General features: G+C 41.2%; 1 protein-coding gene across 4 annotated transcripts in view; it reads left to right on the top strand.

The window, feature by feature from the left end:
• The window catches only part of PDGFC (platelet derived growth factor C), a 617067-nt gene that overhangs the window by 458192 nt on the left and 142681 nt on the right, over positions 1–16194 (top strand). The gene's annotated exons all lie outside the window — the stretch shown is intronic.

The following is a 16194-nucleotide window of genomic DNA, read 5'->3' as shown; positions in this document are numbered from 1 at the left end:
TGTAATCAGACACTCAGATGCATTTTTCTGCATATGCCTGTGGACTGCCATTATTTCTTGGACTCTATATACCTGTTTTTCTTTTCTTCAGGCAGAATTATATTGGCGATGTGATCACAGTTCTAGATGAACATCAGGACCATCAGTCTTGATGTTCACCTGTGACTGCAGCCTGAGTAAGTCTCACCTTACTCAAACTTGCAGTCACAGGGGGCATTGTGAGGCCAAGAGCACTGTGAACAAGACATAGTTCTTGTCATCACCACGACCAGGAAATGGGGGCAACACACCCTCATTTTCCAGAATGACGCCAGCACCCACCCTCCTTGCGAATGCCTGTGCCTTTTTATTATGCAGTAATTAAATATAACAATGAGGAAGAGAAATAAAAGTTGACTATGCTAATTGTAAAAATTTTAACATGTGGCAAATTTATATGAAGACCTACCATTTTGCCGTCCACATGGATGTAAATAATGATTATAAACATTAGTTAGCGCTTAATTATTTAACTATTTGTTTTAAAATTTCCTTTTACAAACTGACAAATAAAGATTTTTTTTTTCGTCCCCAAGACATAAATCTTAAAATGTGTAGATATCATTGATGCACATTTGTTTCTAATTTGCCTCTTTATGCTTTCTGCCAATGTTTCCCAGGTCTTATCTGATTCGTCATCAGCTCTGAGACTGGAAACTTATTTACCCAGGTCTGCTGACTGAGATATTCCGACCATCTTTTGTTTGGAGTTATGGGGACTAGATTTATGCTGGCTTTTCCTATATAAACTGTTTGAAGCTTGTGGTTAACGTACAATCTCTTGGGGCCAGTTTATGTGTCGCTGGCATTGACATCTGAAACCTCTTATTTCATTGTATTTTTTATATTTAATTTTTATAACTAAACAGAAAATAAGATTAACACTGTGGTTCCCAAACTTTTTAGAATCACAGCGCACTAGAGTATCAGAAATTCTTTCGTGGCACCCCTAGTCCAAAAGTTTCTTATTGAGTACAAATAAATTGTTTTTATATGACATCCTTAGGGTCAGTTATGTGGTGAGTGACAGAATTCGCTTCCGTTTGTCTACATAGGTTATGATTGGAAGCCACAAGCACTGGTTTTGCCTATTCCATTGATACTTTGAATTGGTCCTGGACCACCAATCCAGGGCACCCCCACAAGGGCTTCCGTGGCACCCCAGGTGCCACGGCACATCGTTCGGGAACCACTGGATTAACAGCTGACAGCTAAATGCCTTTATTAGACTGCAGGTCCATAGGGATTAACAAAAAAGTTCTAGAACCAACCCTAAGTAGCGAAGGAAACTAGAGGGAGCGCTCGGTGTGGGTGGATTACTCAGCAGCTGCTCGATATAGGTTACTGAGACCTGTAAAGGGGTAAACAAGAAAAAGAGAAGAGTAGCAGCACTCTGGGTATAAGAATAGTTAAAATTGGATGATCTGTACAAATTGATTTAATAATAAAGTCAAACAGAATTACACACAATCTAAAAACATATCATAATAAAAACATATCAATTAACATTAAGCCCATATCCACAATATAGCAGCAAGTATAGAGGGAGAGTCCATTCCTATTGCGCCCAAATTCAGTGAGTTGATATAAAATAGTTACCACTCCTGGCTGGATGAATAAGAGCAATTGTAGACACTGTCCATAGGTTACACCTCAACCATTGCGGTTCAGTACCCAGTGCTAGGTTTCCCATCTCCAGTACTGTGGATTAGGGGGTACCATCTCCTGCAGTGGTCCCGTGCCAGTTTCCCCCGGTTGTGCACTAAATTTCGGTTTGTCTCATGTGTCTGGTTCTTCCTCTTGTGTCCCTGCCTGGCTCCAATTCTGTACTTGACTTGCCCAACCTCCTGTAGCAGCCTTGTCCCTTAGAGAATCCTGGTGGCACGTCAGTTCCTAGGTGAGCTAATCCCTGGGGAATAGTGGCTGTTAAAGGTAATGTTTTAGCATGCAGGAGGCATTAAGGACTGCTGAGCAAGAGCACTAGCACTACCTAGTACCACCTAGTGACCATCATAACATATTGATCACCACGAGTGTGGAAATACCTATTCTGTGCATGCTTAGAAGTTGTCTCTTGTTTTTGGGCACATTTAAAGTATTGCTCATATCCATGAGATTCATACACTGTAAGACTTGTGCAACTCAGAATCAGTAAAACATTCCCTAATGCTGGGTACACACCAGGACGACTAGGGCCCGATCCCCACAATCTAGATCCAATTCCGATCAATTGGATGTAGATTGTGTGCTGATTGGGCCCTTTTCTGACCTTCTGTGGACCGATACCGATCCGATGCGCGGTCCCGCGGGTCGGTCGGTCGTTATTGAGATCCTACCTGCTGCAGGTAGGATCTCAATGACGACCATACAGCCGGGTGTGGGTCGGCATCGGATCGGACCCGCTCACGGTGCACATAGTGAGCGGGTCGTGCCCCCCCGCATCATCGTGAGCGGGTCGTCCTGGTGTGTACCCTACATAAGTCATCTCTCAATCTGCTCACGATCATGATCGTTCTGGTGTGTGCCCAGCTGCCAGTGAGAGAGAGAGAGGAATGGCCCACAGTTGGAGACAGTTGCACATGGACACCCTCCTCTTTTAATGGGATATGGTCATTTGGTCTACAGCATGTTGGTCGACAAGCATTGGGTTGGCACCATTAGGTCGACATGGGTCTAGGTCGACATGGGTTTAGGTCGACAGGTCATTAGGTTGACACAAGAATTAGGTCGACAGTGTCTAGGTCGACAGTCAAAAGGTCAACATGGGGTTTTTCACTGTTTTTTGAGCCGACATGTGTCGACAGGCGGTATTTCATGCCCTACCATCCACTAGGGTGTGGTGGGTGAATAAAATAGTGTGCCTAATGCAGCGAGACATCGTGCCCAAAGCATTACGAGCAAAGCGGTACACTGGAAACTGTGTCCATGTTGACTGTGTTGACATTCGGGTAAAGAAACTGAAAAACCCCATGTTGACCTTTTGACTGTCGACCTAGACACTGTTGACCTAATGCTTGTGTCGACATAGACCCATGTTGACCTTGTCCCATGTCGACCTAGAACCATGTCGACCTATTGGTGTCGACCTAATGCTTGGCAACCAACATGCTGAAGACCAAACAATCCCAACCCCCTTTAATATGCCCCATTCCTAATTATAATGCTGTTATTAATGACATACGTAACTGCTATTCCTAATTACACTCTCAGTTCTCTTTTTTGTAAAAGAACTTGAACCAAAGTTGATTGTCTTGTCCTCTAGATGTAATGCTATGTATTACTGCAACGGTTAATTTACACAGGTCCAAAAAAAGACATGGCAAATAGAGAACGAGCAGAGAGAACAGCCGAGTCACCAGTTTCAGAAATAGAACACACCTTGCAGCCGGATTTAGAATAGGGTGGCAGATGTAACAGTTAGATTGTTGCTGCTGTGCATTAACTCGTTCATTCCAAAGTGTGTAACTTAAGTGCATATTTGTTTCTTCTCAGTTTCAAACATTTCACAGCGTCTCCAGCCTCACATAAAAGCATGAACTCAGAACAAAAGGCAGACAGAATTACAACTTTGGGAATATAAAATGATCCATTCCAACTGCAAATCTCATTGCTCACAAACTCTAGACCCCAACTGATCCCCCTGAGCAGTCCCATTTATTCTGCCTAGAACGTTTCAATTCCTAAAACCCAGTAGCATCATGTTGGAAAGAATTCTTTAAACCAAACCGTTTATTAGCCAACATTTTTTCAGCAAACCATAAAAATGTGGAATCCTAATAGATCTGTTCCATGGAGTTTGGAAATGAGTCAGTGCAATGATGTATGCTATATGAAATGTATACTGCTTTACTGAATGCCGTAACCTAGAGCACATGACAAGCCAATTACATTAAGAACAAAAAGTCATTAAAACAAACGATTACTGTGTAATTACAGTACAACATTATAATAGTGCAGTTCGAGAAAAAAAAAAAATTCTAAGCACTCTGCTGTGTTAACATAATATGAAATATAGGGCAGGATTTACTAAAGTAACAATACGGAAAAACTCAGGTTTGCCAGCGTTCCCCATATGTACCAATCTCTGGAATGTGATACATTCTAGAACTTGAATCTGGCAGGCAATGTGTATCCTAGTATAAGCATGTGGGCTTCTTTTCACATAGTTCCCTGAGAGGGATCCAATCGGCACGATAAGTGGTTGGTGTAATGCATCCAAAATGTTACCAAAATCTTGTGTCAACCCTTTGTCACTGTCGACCTAGAAATTGTCTACCATGTATACCAAGTTTTATCTTACTACGTGCAGCTATTTTAGAAAGCCTAGATACATTTTCTATTGTTCTACCATCCAGCAGAAGAGACCATTTGCTCACACGGGATGCAGTTACAATCCCGGCGGTCGGGATCCCGGCGTTCAGAATCCCAACGCCGGTATCCCGACCGCCGAAATGCCGACACATTCTCCCTCCGTGGGTGTCCACGACACCCCTGGAGGGAGAATAAATTAGTGTGCCGAGCGTAGCGAGGCACCGGGCCCGCTGCGTGGCGAGCGCAGCGAGCCCGCAAGGGGGGGCGATCCACGTCCCCCCCCTTGTCGGCATTTCGGCTGTCGGGATTCCGGCGTCGGGATTCTGAACGCCGGGATCCCGACCGCCGGGATTCAATACTGAATCCGCTCACACAGGGGGGAAATTTACTAAAGGAAATTTGTAAAAAATAGGTGTATTTGTATCCAGAAATACACTTATTTTTGACATTTACTCTCCCGAAAATACGGCAATTCGTATTCGTATTGATAGCACATCAATACGAATACGAATTGCCGTATTTTCGGGATAGTACATGTCAAAAATAAGTGTATTTCTGGATACAAATACACCTATTTTTTTTTACAAATTTCCTTTAGTAAATTTCCCCCAGAATGTCTTCCCTGGTGTACAGAAGCCTGAATCTGCCGCTTTATCTACACTAAGGCCCTTATTCTGGTTAATTTGCAAAGGCAAATTCCTTCTCAAATGGACAAAACCATGTGCACTGCAGAGGGGCAGATGTAACATGTGCAGAGATAATTGTCACATTGGCAGGTAGGTGAAGCTGCAGCACTACCCCACTCCCATGCACAAAACCTTTAGCTAAAAAAAAAAAAAAAAAAGGGATGGCCCCCTTTGCCCCCCCCCCCCTCTTTAATCTGGTAATCTGAGGGGAGCCACGTATTACTGCCACCTCAAACACTACCAAACTGTGCTGCAGCCCCACCTCTGGAGCCGCCGCTGAATACATGCACACAAATGTTTATATTCACCCATATGCAGAGTTCTATGTATCTTTGTAATGCATCTGCCTATCTTTATGCTTAGTTTGAAAGGCGTTATGCATTTGGAGCAACCTGTTCTAGGTTCAAAAGATCAGTTTAAAAACAGGGATATGTATTTTCCAGTCCAATGCTGCATAGCCTATAACTCTGTCAATATGTCCTCACTGAGCTTTGCCTACAGTATGTGTGATCACCCAGTTACTAATTTTAAGTTTGTTTTCTGTAAAGTTGTCTGTGTGCAAATCATCACAAGACTCTGGAGAGCTTCAGAAGTGTGTCTTAACTAGCTGCAGTCATGCTGAACATTGGCTGCAGAGGCATTTCCTGAATAATACACATCTCCCTGCCCTCTACATCTATAATATATAGATAACATATATTATATATACGTCTATATCTATATAGACTATTAACTTGACCATTTCTTAGATACAGTATCTATCTATCTATCTATCTATCTATCTATCAATATCCTTACATAGTATAAAAGAAAGTCCCCATAGCACTAATCTGAAAAACCTCTGGTCAGATTTTTGGGCAGTTTTCACTGCTATGTAGTGCAGTTCTCTAAGAAGATTTAGGTATATTGACCATCTGACTATCCCATATGGAAGCCGATCAATACAGTTTTCAGTGAATGAAGTTTATCTTAGAAGCATGCCAGTAAATAAAGGGGGGAGGAACACAGCGCTTGTCCATGAACCTGTGCGAAGCAGGGCTAAGTCACTAGTATAAACATAAAAAGGAAATACCGGGGACATTGAATTCATTACTGTTCTGTATCATTGGTATTAGTGATGAGCATGATATAGCTGTAGATAATTGTTGTGATGACTACAGTAGTTTAGCAAATTACAGATTGTGTGCCCCCCTTCCCTTCTCTCTTCTCCTCAGCAAATCATGTGGTGTGGCTTTGATTTTTTTACTTCAAACTTCATCTACTTTAACCTCTTCCCCTTGTGCTGGTATGCTCGGGAAGTTCGGGGCCTTTCAGGAGCCCTCGGGCGTTTGTGTATTAGCACGCCAAAGCCCCCCCCCCCCAGCTCCAACCTCAACGGCGATCATACTCCGGAGTTCCCCTGCGGCAGTGGTGCACCTTCATTGGTGAGTATTTCTTGGGCAGGACAAACTTACCCTGGTAGGAAAACCCACCACTGAAGGTGTTAATAAACAATTTTAACCCCATCACTGTCTCCCTGGTGAAATTGAAGTTGCTATTCAAAAATATTAATACAAACATATACACATTTGTAGAAACTGAATAGAGGTGCGCTACAGTTAGTGTCACCAATGGTGGTTATTTAAAAAAGATACATCAAAACAATAAAAACAATACATTTAATCGATGTTACAACATATAAAATTTCTTCAGCAAAATATTTCAATTTTCTTACGGTGTACCTCAAACAGAGGCAATCTGCAACCCTACGCGTTTCGTCCTTCAGAACTTCATCAGGGGCAATAAGAGTATCTAATGATGGTATATCCTTTTCTTAGTACAATAATGTACTGTTATTCCTGTGCTTGATGCAGTGGCATGCTGCAGTGTGTAATTTGTAATGGGTGTTTATGATCACCCAATTCACAAGAAGTTTTAGACACCAAGAATGGCATTCATTAATGAACAGTGAGCTCAGTAGTAAGATGACATTCGGATGATGAGTTAAAGTATACTGCTCCACAATCACAGAAATGAAGATTTCCCTTAATATATATATATATATATATATATATATATATATATATATATATATATATATATATATATACTGTACACATTTGTATTTAACTTTCAGTAAAACATTTGTGAATGCTTGTAGAATTATTGCATTACTGTACTTCTGAGACATTTAAATAGTATTTTATATCTTTATGTAAACCTGATATTCTGATTAAGGAGCTAGGATTTTTCTTTTAAAATTTTCTACAAACTGCCAAACTGAATTATAAATATGTAAAGGACTTTGCTTGTTGAATCATTTTGAGCTTGTGGTGCCCACTAAACTGAAATGACCGTTGTATTATACTACAGGTACAGTTGAGAGCTTTCAATGCACTAAGCATAAATAGCCATCAGTCTTTAGTTATCAAGAGAGTTAATCATTACAATGTACTATACACTACAACTTCTTTTAAATGGATTTATCCTAGTCTGATATCCTTAAGAGAAGTGGTTCCTTTATTTTCTATGTGAATGCTGTCTGCAAAGGTTTGTGTCCTCCATCTAGTGGTGTAAATAAGAACAGCATCTGCAAACCACAGCACTGCAGATAAAATACTACTGTATACTACATTTGCTATCAAATATACATCTTATTGAGTTTTAATTAAAATAACCTACTGCATCTAATAGATGTTTATACCTTTATAGGCATATAATAAGACCACTTTCCAGTGTGAAAATCAAGTGCAATACATGGACATAGCTAAGGGTTAATGTGCAGTACCAAGCTGGGGAAAAATAGGTTAAGTGGAAAGGTGGAGACATTGCTCTAGCAACCAATCAGCTTCTACATATTTTATAGAACATACTTGGTCAATAGTACCTCAAAATGAATAGTTTCAAAACAGTAGGTAACTTCTCACTGTTTAATACAGGCATTCCCAACCACGGTCGTCAAGGCACACCAACAGTGCAGGTTCTAGTGATATCCAGGCTTGAGCACAGGTGACTTAATTAGTACCTTCAGTGATGTAACTATAGCAACGCAGCCCCCGAGGTCGCGGGGGGCGCTGTGCATGTGGGGGCGCCGGGGGGCTGCGGTGCTATAGTAATGCCCCCGCCCCCCATCCCCCGCAGGCTTACCTGTCTGCACGTCCCGGCTCCCCTCCTGGCTTCAATCAATTCTATGGAGACGGACCACGATAAAATGGCCGCCCCATAAAGCAGACAGTTCTGTCTGTGGTATGGGGGCGGCCATTTTATTGTGGTCCATCTGCATAGAATTAATTGAAGCCAGGAGGGGAGCCGGGACGCGCAGACAGGTAAGCCTGCGGCCGGGGGGGCGCCCCCCATTAACGGCGGGGGGTGCCCCAAACCAAGCTACGCCACTGAGTACCTTAGTGATTCTGATTAAACCATCTGTGCTGAAGCCTGGATATCACTAAAACCTGCACTGTTGGTGTGCCTTGAGGACCATGGTTGGGAATGCATGGTTTAATATACAGTATCAACCACTTGGTGACTAAAACCACACAATGATCCCACATATTTCCACTGTATACTAGTTTATTGAATTGATGTGTGGGTGCTAAGTGTTGTTAAGATATAATCAAGGAATAAGATGGAGCTGTGTCAACATTTGGGTAAAAAAAAACACATGTCAACCTTTTGACTGTCGATCTCCCCCATGTCGACATAATGCTTGTGTTGAACTAATGACCCTGTCGACCTAACCCATGTCGACCTTCAGTCAAGTCGATCTTCCTGGATGTCAATCTTCAGTCATGTCGACCTTCATGCATGTCGACCTAGTGGTGTAGAAATAATGCTTGTCGACCTACTGTAGTTGGTGTCTATCCAATGATCCATACTCCTCTGTATTAGGAAAATTGTGGACAAACAAGTGAATTCTTTCCATTGCCAAATAACTGACCCCAAGGAAGATATATGAACACAATTTCCCTAATTTAATTTTATTTTTCTGATTTTCTCAATGAGAACGTTTGTACTAGGGGGGCTTTGAAAAAAAATTGACGATTTTCAGGGGCGTGTGATTCAATAAAGTGTAGGAACCACTGCTCTAACGTTTGCAGGTCTCCCTCATAGAGGCCTTGGCCTACAGTACTGAACAAAAGCCTTCAATATACAGTATATAGAATGGAACAGAAGAGTTTTTCATATTACTGTGATTAAAGGCAAATTCATATTTCAGGATTCATTTTAGTAATTGTTGTGATTTGCCAGTTGCTATTTGATACTCCAACCTCTTGTATTTATCCTTAGGCAAATCTTATAGAACATAACATCGCACTCCAGACATTTACTGCATGGAAATAACGCCTTGGTTTTCTACTCCATTCCTAACATACTATTAATTATTAATAGATCACTATTTGCATTGCATATTTATAGTCATGGTCAGTCTTGCTAGTATTTACCATAGATTTACATTCTAATACATTCCCTGTGTTCTGGAATTGTTAACCATGCTTTGTCCCCATGCTGGTGATGAGTAATAGTACTGTATGTGTTATACAGGGATTAGCAGTTCCGTGTCTTGTGAGGTAATCTGTTTTACTCTAGACATGTACAGTAAACCCGTGCCACACACATTACCCAGCCCATTAGGAATGTAATACAAGTAGAGCACATATAACAAGGCCATTGAAGAAACATGGCCAGTTTTCCAGTGTTTTCTGTAATACCTTAACTAAATTAACCTCTAAATGCAAGGCTGGGGAACTATATACTGTATGTATATAGACAGGAAAAATAAGGCGGCACTCAGAGTCTTGTGAATCAAATAACTTGACAACAAATAGATGGTGCAACCCTTGGCGAAAAACACAAAACAATCACACTTACACAATTTAGGTATGTGTATAGGACACTGTAATCGACAAGCAATCACAGTTTCTGGGTCCCTTTCAATGAACCTTGGGATTTAAAAGAAAAAACAGACCATAGTGCAAATAAAGTTTTCACACTCTGCACAAATTTAATGGTGATTAGATGCACTCACAAACAAGTGTATTTCATAGGCACATCAACGGTCTTTAATCTTCATAGAAATTCCATAGGGTTCCTGGGAGACTTTTAAAAAAACAATTTCTAGTGCAACATTGTTTTTATATAAAAGTACAAAGAATTTATTGGACAAACTCACATATTCGCAGAGATAAAATCGCATATAACCCACAATGGGGTATCAAGGTCCTCCAAAGGATGGATGTGTAGCATCAGGTTCTTTCCCACTTATCCAGTCCCCAGGGGTCCGTTCGGCAGCAGTGATGTCGTTTTGAATACACAAGTTATTTGATTAACAAGACTATTTGATTGGGGTTGTACAAAATGGATATTACCCATAAAGCATATTTAGTAGTGTTACACATGCTGCAATGCTGCTGCTCCTGTTACTAGTAAAGGATAAAGCATAAATGAAAATGAGTCATGTGTTTCAAGCAATATTTAAACTGTGAAGAGTTTTTAAATATGTCTTTCTCATCTGTGTATGTATATATATATATATATATATATATATATATATAATACTCACACTGCATCCAAGCAGCTACAGCAGCACACGGAGTTATAAAGAAGGACAACGGGAGCAGGAACTACTGCTCCCGTTGTCCTTCTTCATAACTCCATGTGCGGCTGTAGCTGCTTGGATGCAGCGTGAGTATTCTACATATTGACCTACGCTGTAAGGTTCCAGCTGGCACCGGGACTGTTGTTCAAAGTAATGGGTTGTGCCTAACCGATTGCAGTGTGTATATATATATATATATATATATATATATATATATATATATAGCAGCCAGGGGTCTGGCACTCCCAATAATATACTTCAAATAGCCGGTGCCCTCACAAAAGTGAATAGTATATAGAACAGAGGTGCGGCACTCATAGCAGAAATGAAGAGTCAATAAACGAGTTTCTTAGATCAACGTTTCAATTTCATTAAGCGAAATTTTCAGCAGGATATCCTGATGAAAATTTTGCTTAACGAAATTGAAACGTTGATCTAAGAAACTCGTTTATTGACTCTTCATTTCTGCTATGAGTGCCGCACCTCTGTTCTATATATATATATATATATATATATATATATATATATATATATATATATATATATATATATCAGGTTGTGTTGCCCGGCACTCCAAATCAATATAAAAAAGCGATGAACATTAGCGTGCATCGTTAATGATATTGAGTGCACACACTGGCCAATTTGCACATGATATCATCAACGACAACAATTTCGTCCATATCGGTAGGAAAATATTGTCCAGTGTGTACTCACCACTTTTGGCTGATTCTTTCTCCATATATAGTTGTTTTCAGAGATTAGCATGGTTTGCTGGGGGTGTACCATCCTGGGGGTGTCTTGTCTGGAGGGATGACTGTGATATCTTTCACCAGGGACATGGGGAAGGGGAGATTACAACCTCCCCGTGTGGTCCGGACCGTTCCGGTTTATGCTACATGCCCGGGCCATAAAGGGAGGCTTTATTCTCCCCTCCCCCTCCTCCTTTCCCTAGTGACAGCTGTCATGTGAAGGCAACCCCCCCCCCCCCCAGGACAGGACACCCCAGGATGGGACACCCCTAGCTCCGGACTGCAGAATTTGATGTCCGGTCCGGCGTTCCGGGTCTTGTCTGGGTCTGGATTTTACCCATACCGCATGGTTGCTGAATATTTTAGTTTGCTTCATGATAACGCTACAGGTTAGCAAAGGCTTCAATTCTTCATATCTCAGTAGTTGGAATGCACAAAGAAAATTGCCTGTGATAGACTGTTTTGATTATACCATGGAGAACCAAGAACAAAGCAGCATTAAAATTTAGGACACACTTCTCAAGTTACAGGTTTCCTTGCAAAGTCACAGTGTAATGGGCTATATGTGTATGCTGTGCCAGAAGACAATATGTAAAAGTAATTATACTGTAGTTTGCACTGAAACATTCCTGGACTCTGAGACATTTCGGAAGATAAAAGTATATGGACTGAAGATAAACCAGGCTTTTAATCACAGTATAAATGTTTTTAGAAAGTTATTTTAAGGGTATTGTGCATGATTTAATACAAACTCTGCAGTGGATTCTACTTAATGGAGCACCAGGTGTCTTTCATTCTTAACTTTCCTTGACATTTTACGGTTGATTTTATGGTAGACTAGTTTAGCCTCTCAAGCACCTATTTTGTCTCTTTAAAACTGAATATAAGTCATTCAACCTTGCTGTGTGTGGTCTTGTGTCTCTCCAGTCTGCTGAGTGTCTAAGCTGTTCCAATGTGACTGATAAATTCATTTCTCTTTCAGAACGTCTCAAAGACTTAAAATAGACAAAACACCTTTATTCATTTACTCTGCCTTCAAATGACCTTTATGCAACACCATAGTCTGTAAGCCTGCTAAATATGGATTTTTCCCCTTACATTGTATTTAGAAACCCAAATGACTTGTATATAAAAAGACAGCCATTTTTATTTTGTTTCCAGTATGAAACATTATTATAACACGTTTTGTTCATAAAGAGCCATATATCTCAACAGTAATGTTTTAGACACCATTTATAAACTAAAACCTCCCTTCAGATTTATCACAGTTGACATTTCCTTGGCTGTCAGATTCTAATTCACACATCAACCATAATTTTTAATCCTATGACTGTTATAACTACTGTTTTCGCTTACATATTCTGGAGCGGGATCAGGAGTCGGGAACAGAGGAATCCGTTTTCAGTGGAAATATACATAGGGGGTAGCGAGACCTGGCATCTATCCATCTCTTCAATATTGGAACAACTTCTTAAAGTATATATTTTTTTTAGTATAGTTTTAACAACTTGGGTGTTCTTTTTCTAGACCAATCTTTCTGTGTCACAGAGAAAGCCACCATGCACCATGGGTCCATGTAACTAAATAGCAATGTTGGTTCTTTGGGGGGGGGGGGGGGGGGGGGGGGGTATAAAAGCTCATTGCATTACAGATAGTATTAATGTAATGCAATTGAATGTAATTGCGAATAACCCTCCTACTGTTTAATCAATGGTAAGGCAACATACATGGGACAAGTCTTCAAAAACGTCACACTTTTTCTGTTGGAGCATACTGAACATACATTCTCCCAGCAAGCACTTCTTCCTGGCTCTTGTGTGTGTGATGATTGGGTTGTATCCAGTCCAAGCCTCCTATACTGTCAGTGACTATACAATGATAGCATGGTTTGCTGAGTTCATGGAACAAATTTGGTTCCTAACCTTCTTCATAGAGACTATTAGAGAGTATTAGAACCGTAAAATTGTCCTCCTGGTGGGCAGGTCTCGTAAGTGCTTTCAAAAATAAATAAACCTGACTGGAAATACAATGATAGCCCAAACCAATCTTGGACAATGTATTTTCCATGCATGTAGAGACAATTTATGTGGATTCTGAATCAGCTGAGCACAAGGTCCCAATGAAGTATTGAACAATTTTTATTTTAATAAAACGAATAATACCCAAACCGTAGTCACTCAAATTCTCTACTTAGTATTGTACAGCAAGCTCCCAGGGTCAGTCTTTTCAAACCTCTCTTACATTTGTTATTATTGTAGTAGTTGCTGTTATTACTACTCATTCACTGACCATGGAATGACTTCTCCTGGCTTCACATTGGAAACTGACTTTTTCTTTGCGAGGGCCAGGAAAAAGATGGAGTGCGCAGCTGATGTCCTGTGACTTCAGCTGCCCTCCCCTGGCACACATCACCCTGCCCGCGTCACCATGAAAACGCCCAGTGTTTTCATGGGGACACCCATTAACCCGGGCGTTCCCATGGGCAACACCCGTCCTCGCCACTGTCTGCCCCCGGCCTCCCACGATCCTTGCAAACAGCTCAGCGACTATGCAAGTCTCCCAAGCCATTCGCAAAGGGGGGCTGCACATGCGCATAATATTCCATGCACATTCGCACAGCCCAAAATAGCGAATTGTCCGAATGAACATCGTATTGTCCGAATGAATTAGAATCACACCCTTAGTTACCCTTTATTCATGTCGTATACTGTATCACTTATAATTTGTACGGTGAATCACTAAACACCATTGCCATGTGTTGTCTGCAACCATGTATTGCATCCAGTTACATTTATGTGAGAGTATTGCAGTTACTGTACTGTAAAATTCTTTAACCAGTGATGGTGCTATATAGGAATATGTTCGCATACATAGCTACATATACAATGACACACATTTCAGTTTAATGCACATGAAATAGGCAAATCTCTACTACAGATTAAGAGTTTATAGATCCCTAACCCAGTACGCTTGCTTAAGATGAAGAAAGTTCTCTTTTATTCTTCATTATTTGAATATTAGTTTAATTTTGCTACATTGTATGTAGTCTCTTAAAGCAGAACACGCAGAAAGTTTTATTTGAACTCTTATGAAGTTATTTAATAGTTAGTATCTGCCGGATATGTACATTAAGGGCTGGTTTAAGACAAGCTTCCTATTTAGAGCAAGAACCTCAAACTTAATATGTAATCCATTTATTGGTAAGCAAGACTAGAGTTTGTCAATCTATCTGAAAATTGTATGTAACTGCTGGCACCGTGATCTGCATTGTGCATTCATCACAAGGTGTAGGTTTATATGGGCTTTTGTCTAATAAGCAAGGAGTATAATGTTTGAGCAGACTTTAATACTAAGCCTGTTTTATAAAAGGAAATGTATTTACAGAACCGTTACACAGGTGAATAGAATGCATCGCTTCCTCTTTAGCTCTAAATAAAAAAGAAAAGTAGCTACAGCATTTGTTTACATTGGAGGTTATTCTGGTTGACTCACAAGGCTGCCAATTTCGTAGCCACCAGACGACGCCCGCATGGCCGCGGGCCCCCCTAGCATGCTGTGATCCCCCCCCCCAGGGTTGAGAATGGTTTAGCAACCTTGGATGCAGGAGAAAAATCATTTGTTGGTCGGCAACCATCAAATGATTTCTCCAGCCCTCGCAGATCTGAGACACCTCTGTGGTGTCTCAGATCTGCGGGGCCCTGTATGGGATGTGGGCGGGCAGCTTGGCATCCGCTGATGTCAGCTGCCCGCCACCCGCACCTGCATCATCGGGGAATTACCATGAGAAAGCCCAGGGTTTTCATGGGAATGCCCATGAAATGCTGGGTGTTCCCATGAGCGCATCCCCCGGCCCGCTACCCCATGCCCGGCTGCTCACACACCGGCCCACCACCCCATGCCCGGCTGCTCACACACAACGGCTGCATATGTGCATACATGACTATGCCCGTGCGCAGTTACTAAAAATCGCTCCCCTGCGTGTACACTAGAATAGGGTCCACTGCCCTAAAAGTAAAGAGATTGAAAGGTCTATGCATGAAGCCTCGGAGAGAGATAAACTGTATGTAGATAAAGTACCAGCCAAACAGCTCATAACTGTCATTTTTCAAACCCAGTCTGTAACATGGATAGAAAAAGGTTTTACTAAACAACCCACAGCGCAAATAATAACACTCTGCCCAGGAAATACAAAAAAGCCTTCACCAAAGGCTCAAAAGAACACAAGATACACACAGAATTATTGTAAATCCACTGGCGAGTGTTTTAGACAAGATAATAAAGACCACTTACACACTGCTATAAAAACTTATTGGTGGAGCTTCCTTTAGATCTAAAAAAGAAGCTCAAACACAAAAAGAGACCATAGTGTGATAATGTTAGAATATGGAATGAAATGGTGCTGTTTCGTCAGGTCACTCACATTTCATAAGCAGGGTATGCACATATCAGAAAGGGTCTTTATCTTTCAATCCAACATGTTCCTCCAATTAACGTTCCCTGGGGACTCGATAAAACGGTATATAGTGCAACACAGTTTGTTATAATTAAAATAACAATTTATTGGTTACACTCACATGTGATCGATAAAAACAAGGCAAAATACCCATACAGGGTGACAGGATCCACAGTCTGTGCCGCAAAAGATCATCCAACCCTCCGAATACCCGACCAGCGGTCCTCAGCAGGGATGTTGCTCCTTCTAGTGGCCTCAGGATAGGATCCGTTCGGTGGTGTTCACTTAGCTTAAGCGCGCTTTCGGGCAGGAATTGCCCTTCATCAGAAGCTCAATGGACACCATCGGACAGGGCCTTTTTATACCCCCTCCAAATAC

The sequence above is a fragment of the Crinia signifera genome, chromosome 1 (assembly GCF_055691185.1).
Source record: "Crinia signifera chromosome 1, ASM5569118v1, whole genome shotgun sequence".
NCBI lineage: Eukaryota > Metazoa > Chordata > Amphibia > Anura > Myobatrachidae > Crinia > Crinia signifera.
Note: the sequence above shows the minus strand (reverse complement) of the source record. Positions and strands in the feature narration are given on the sequence as shown.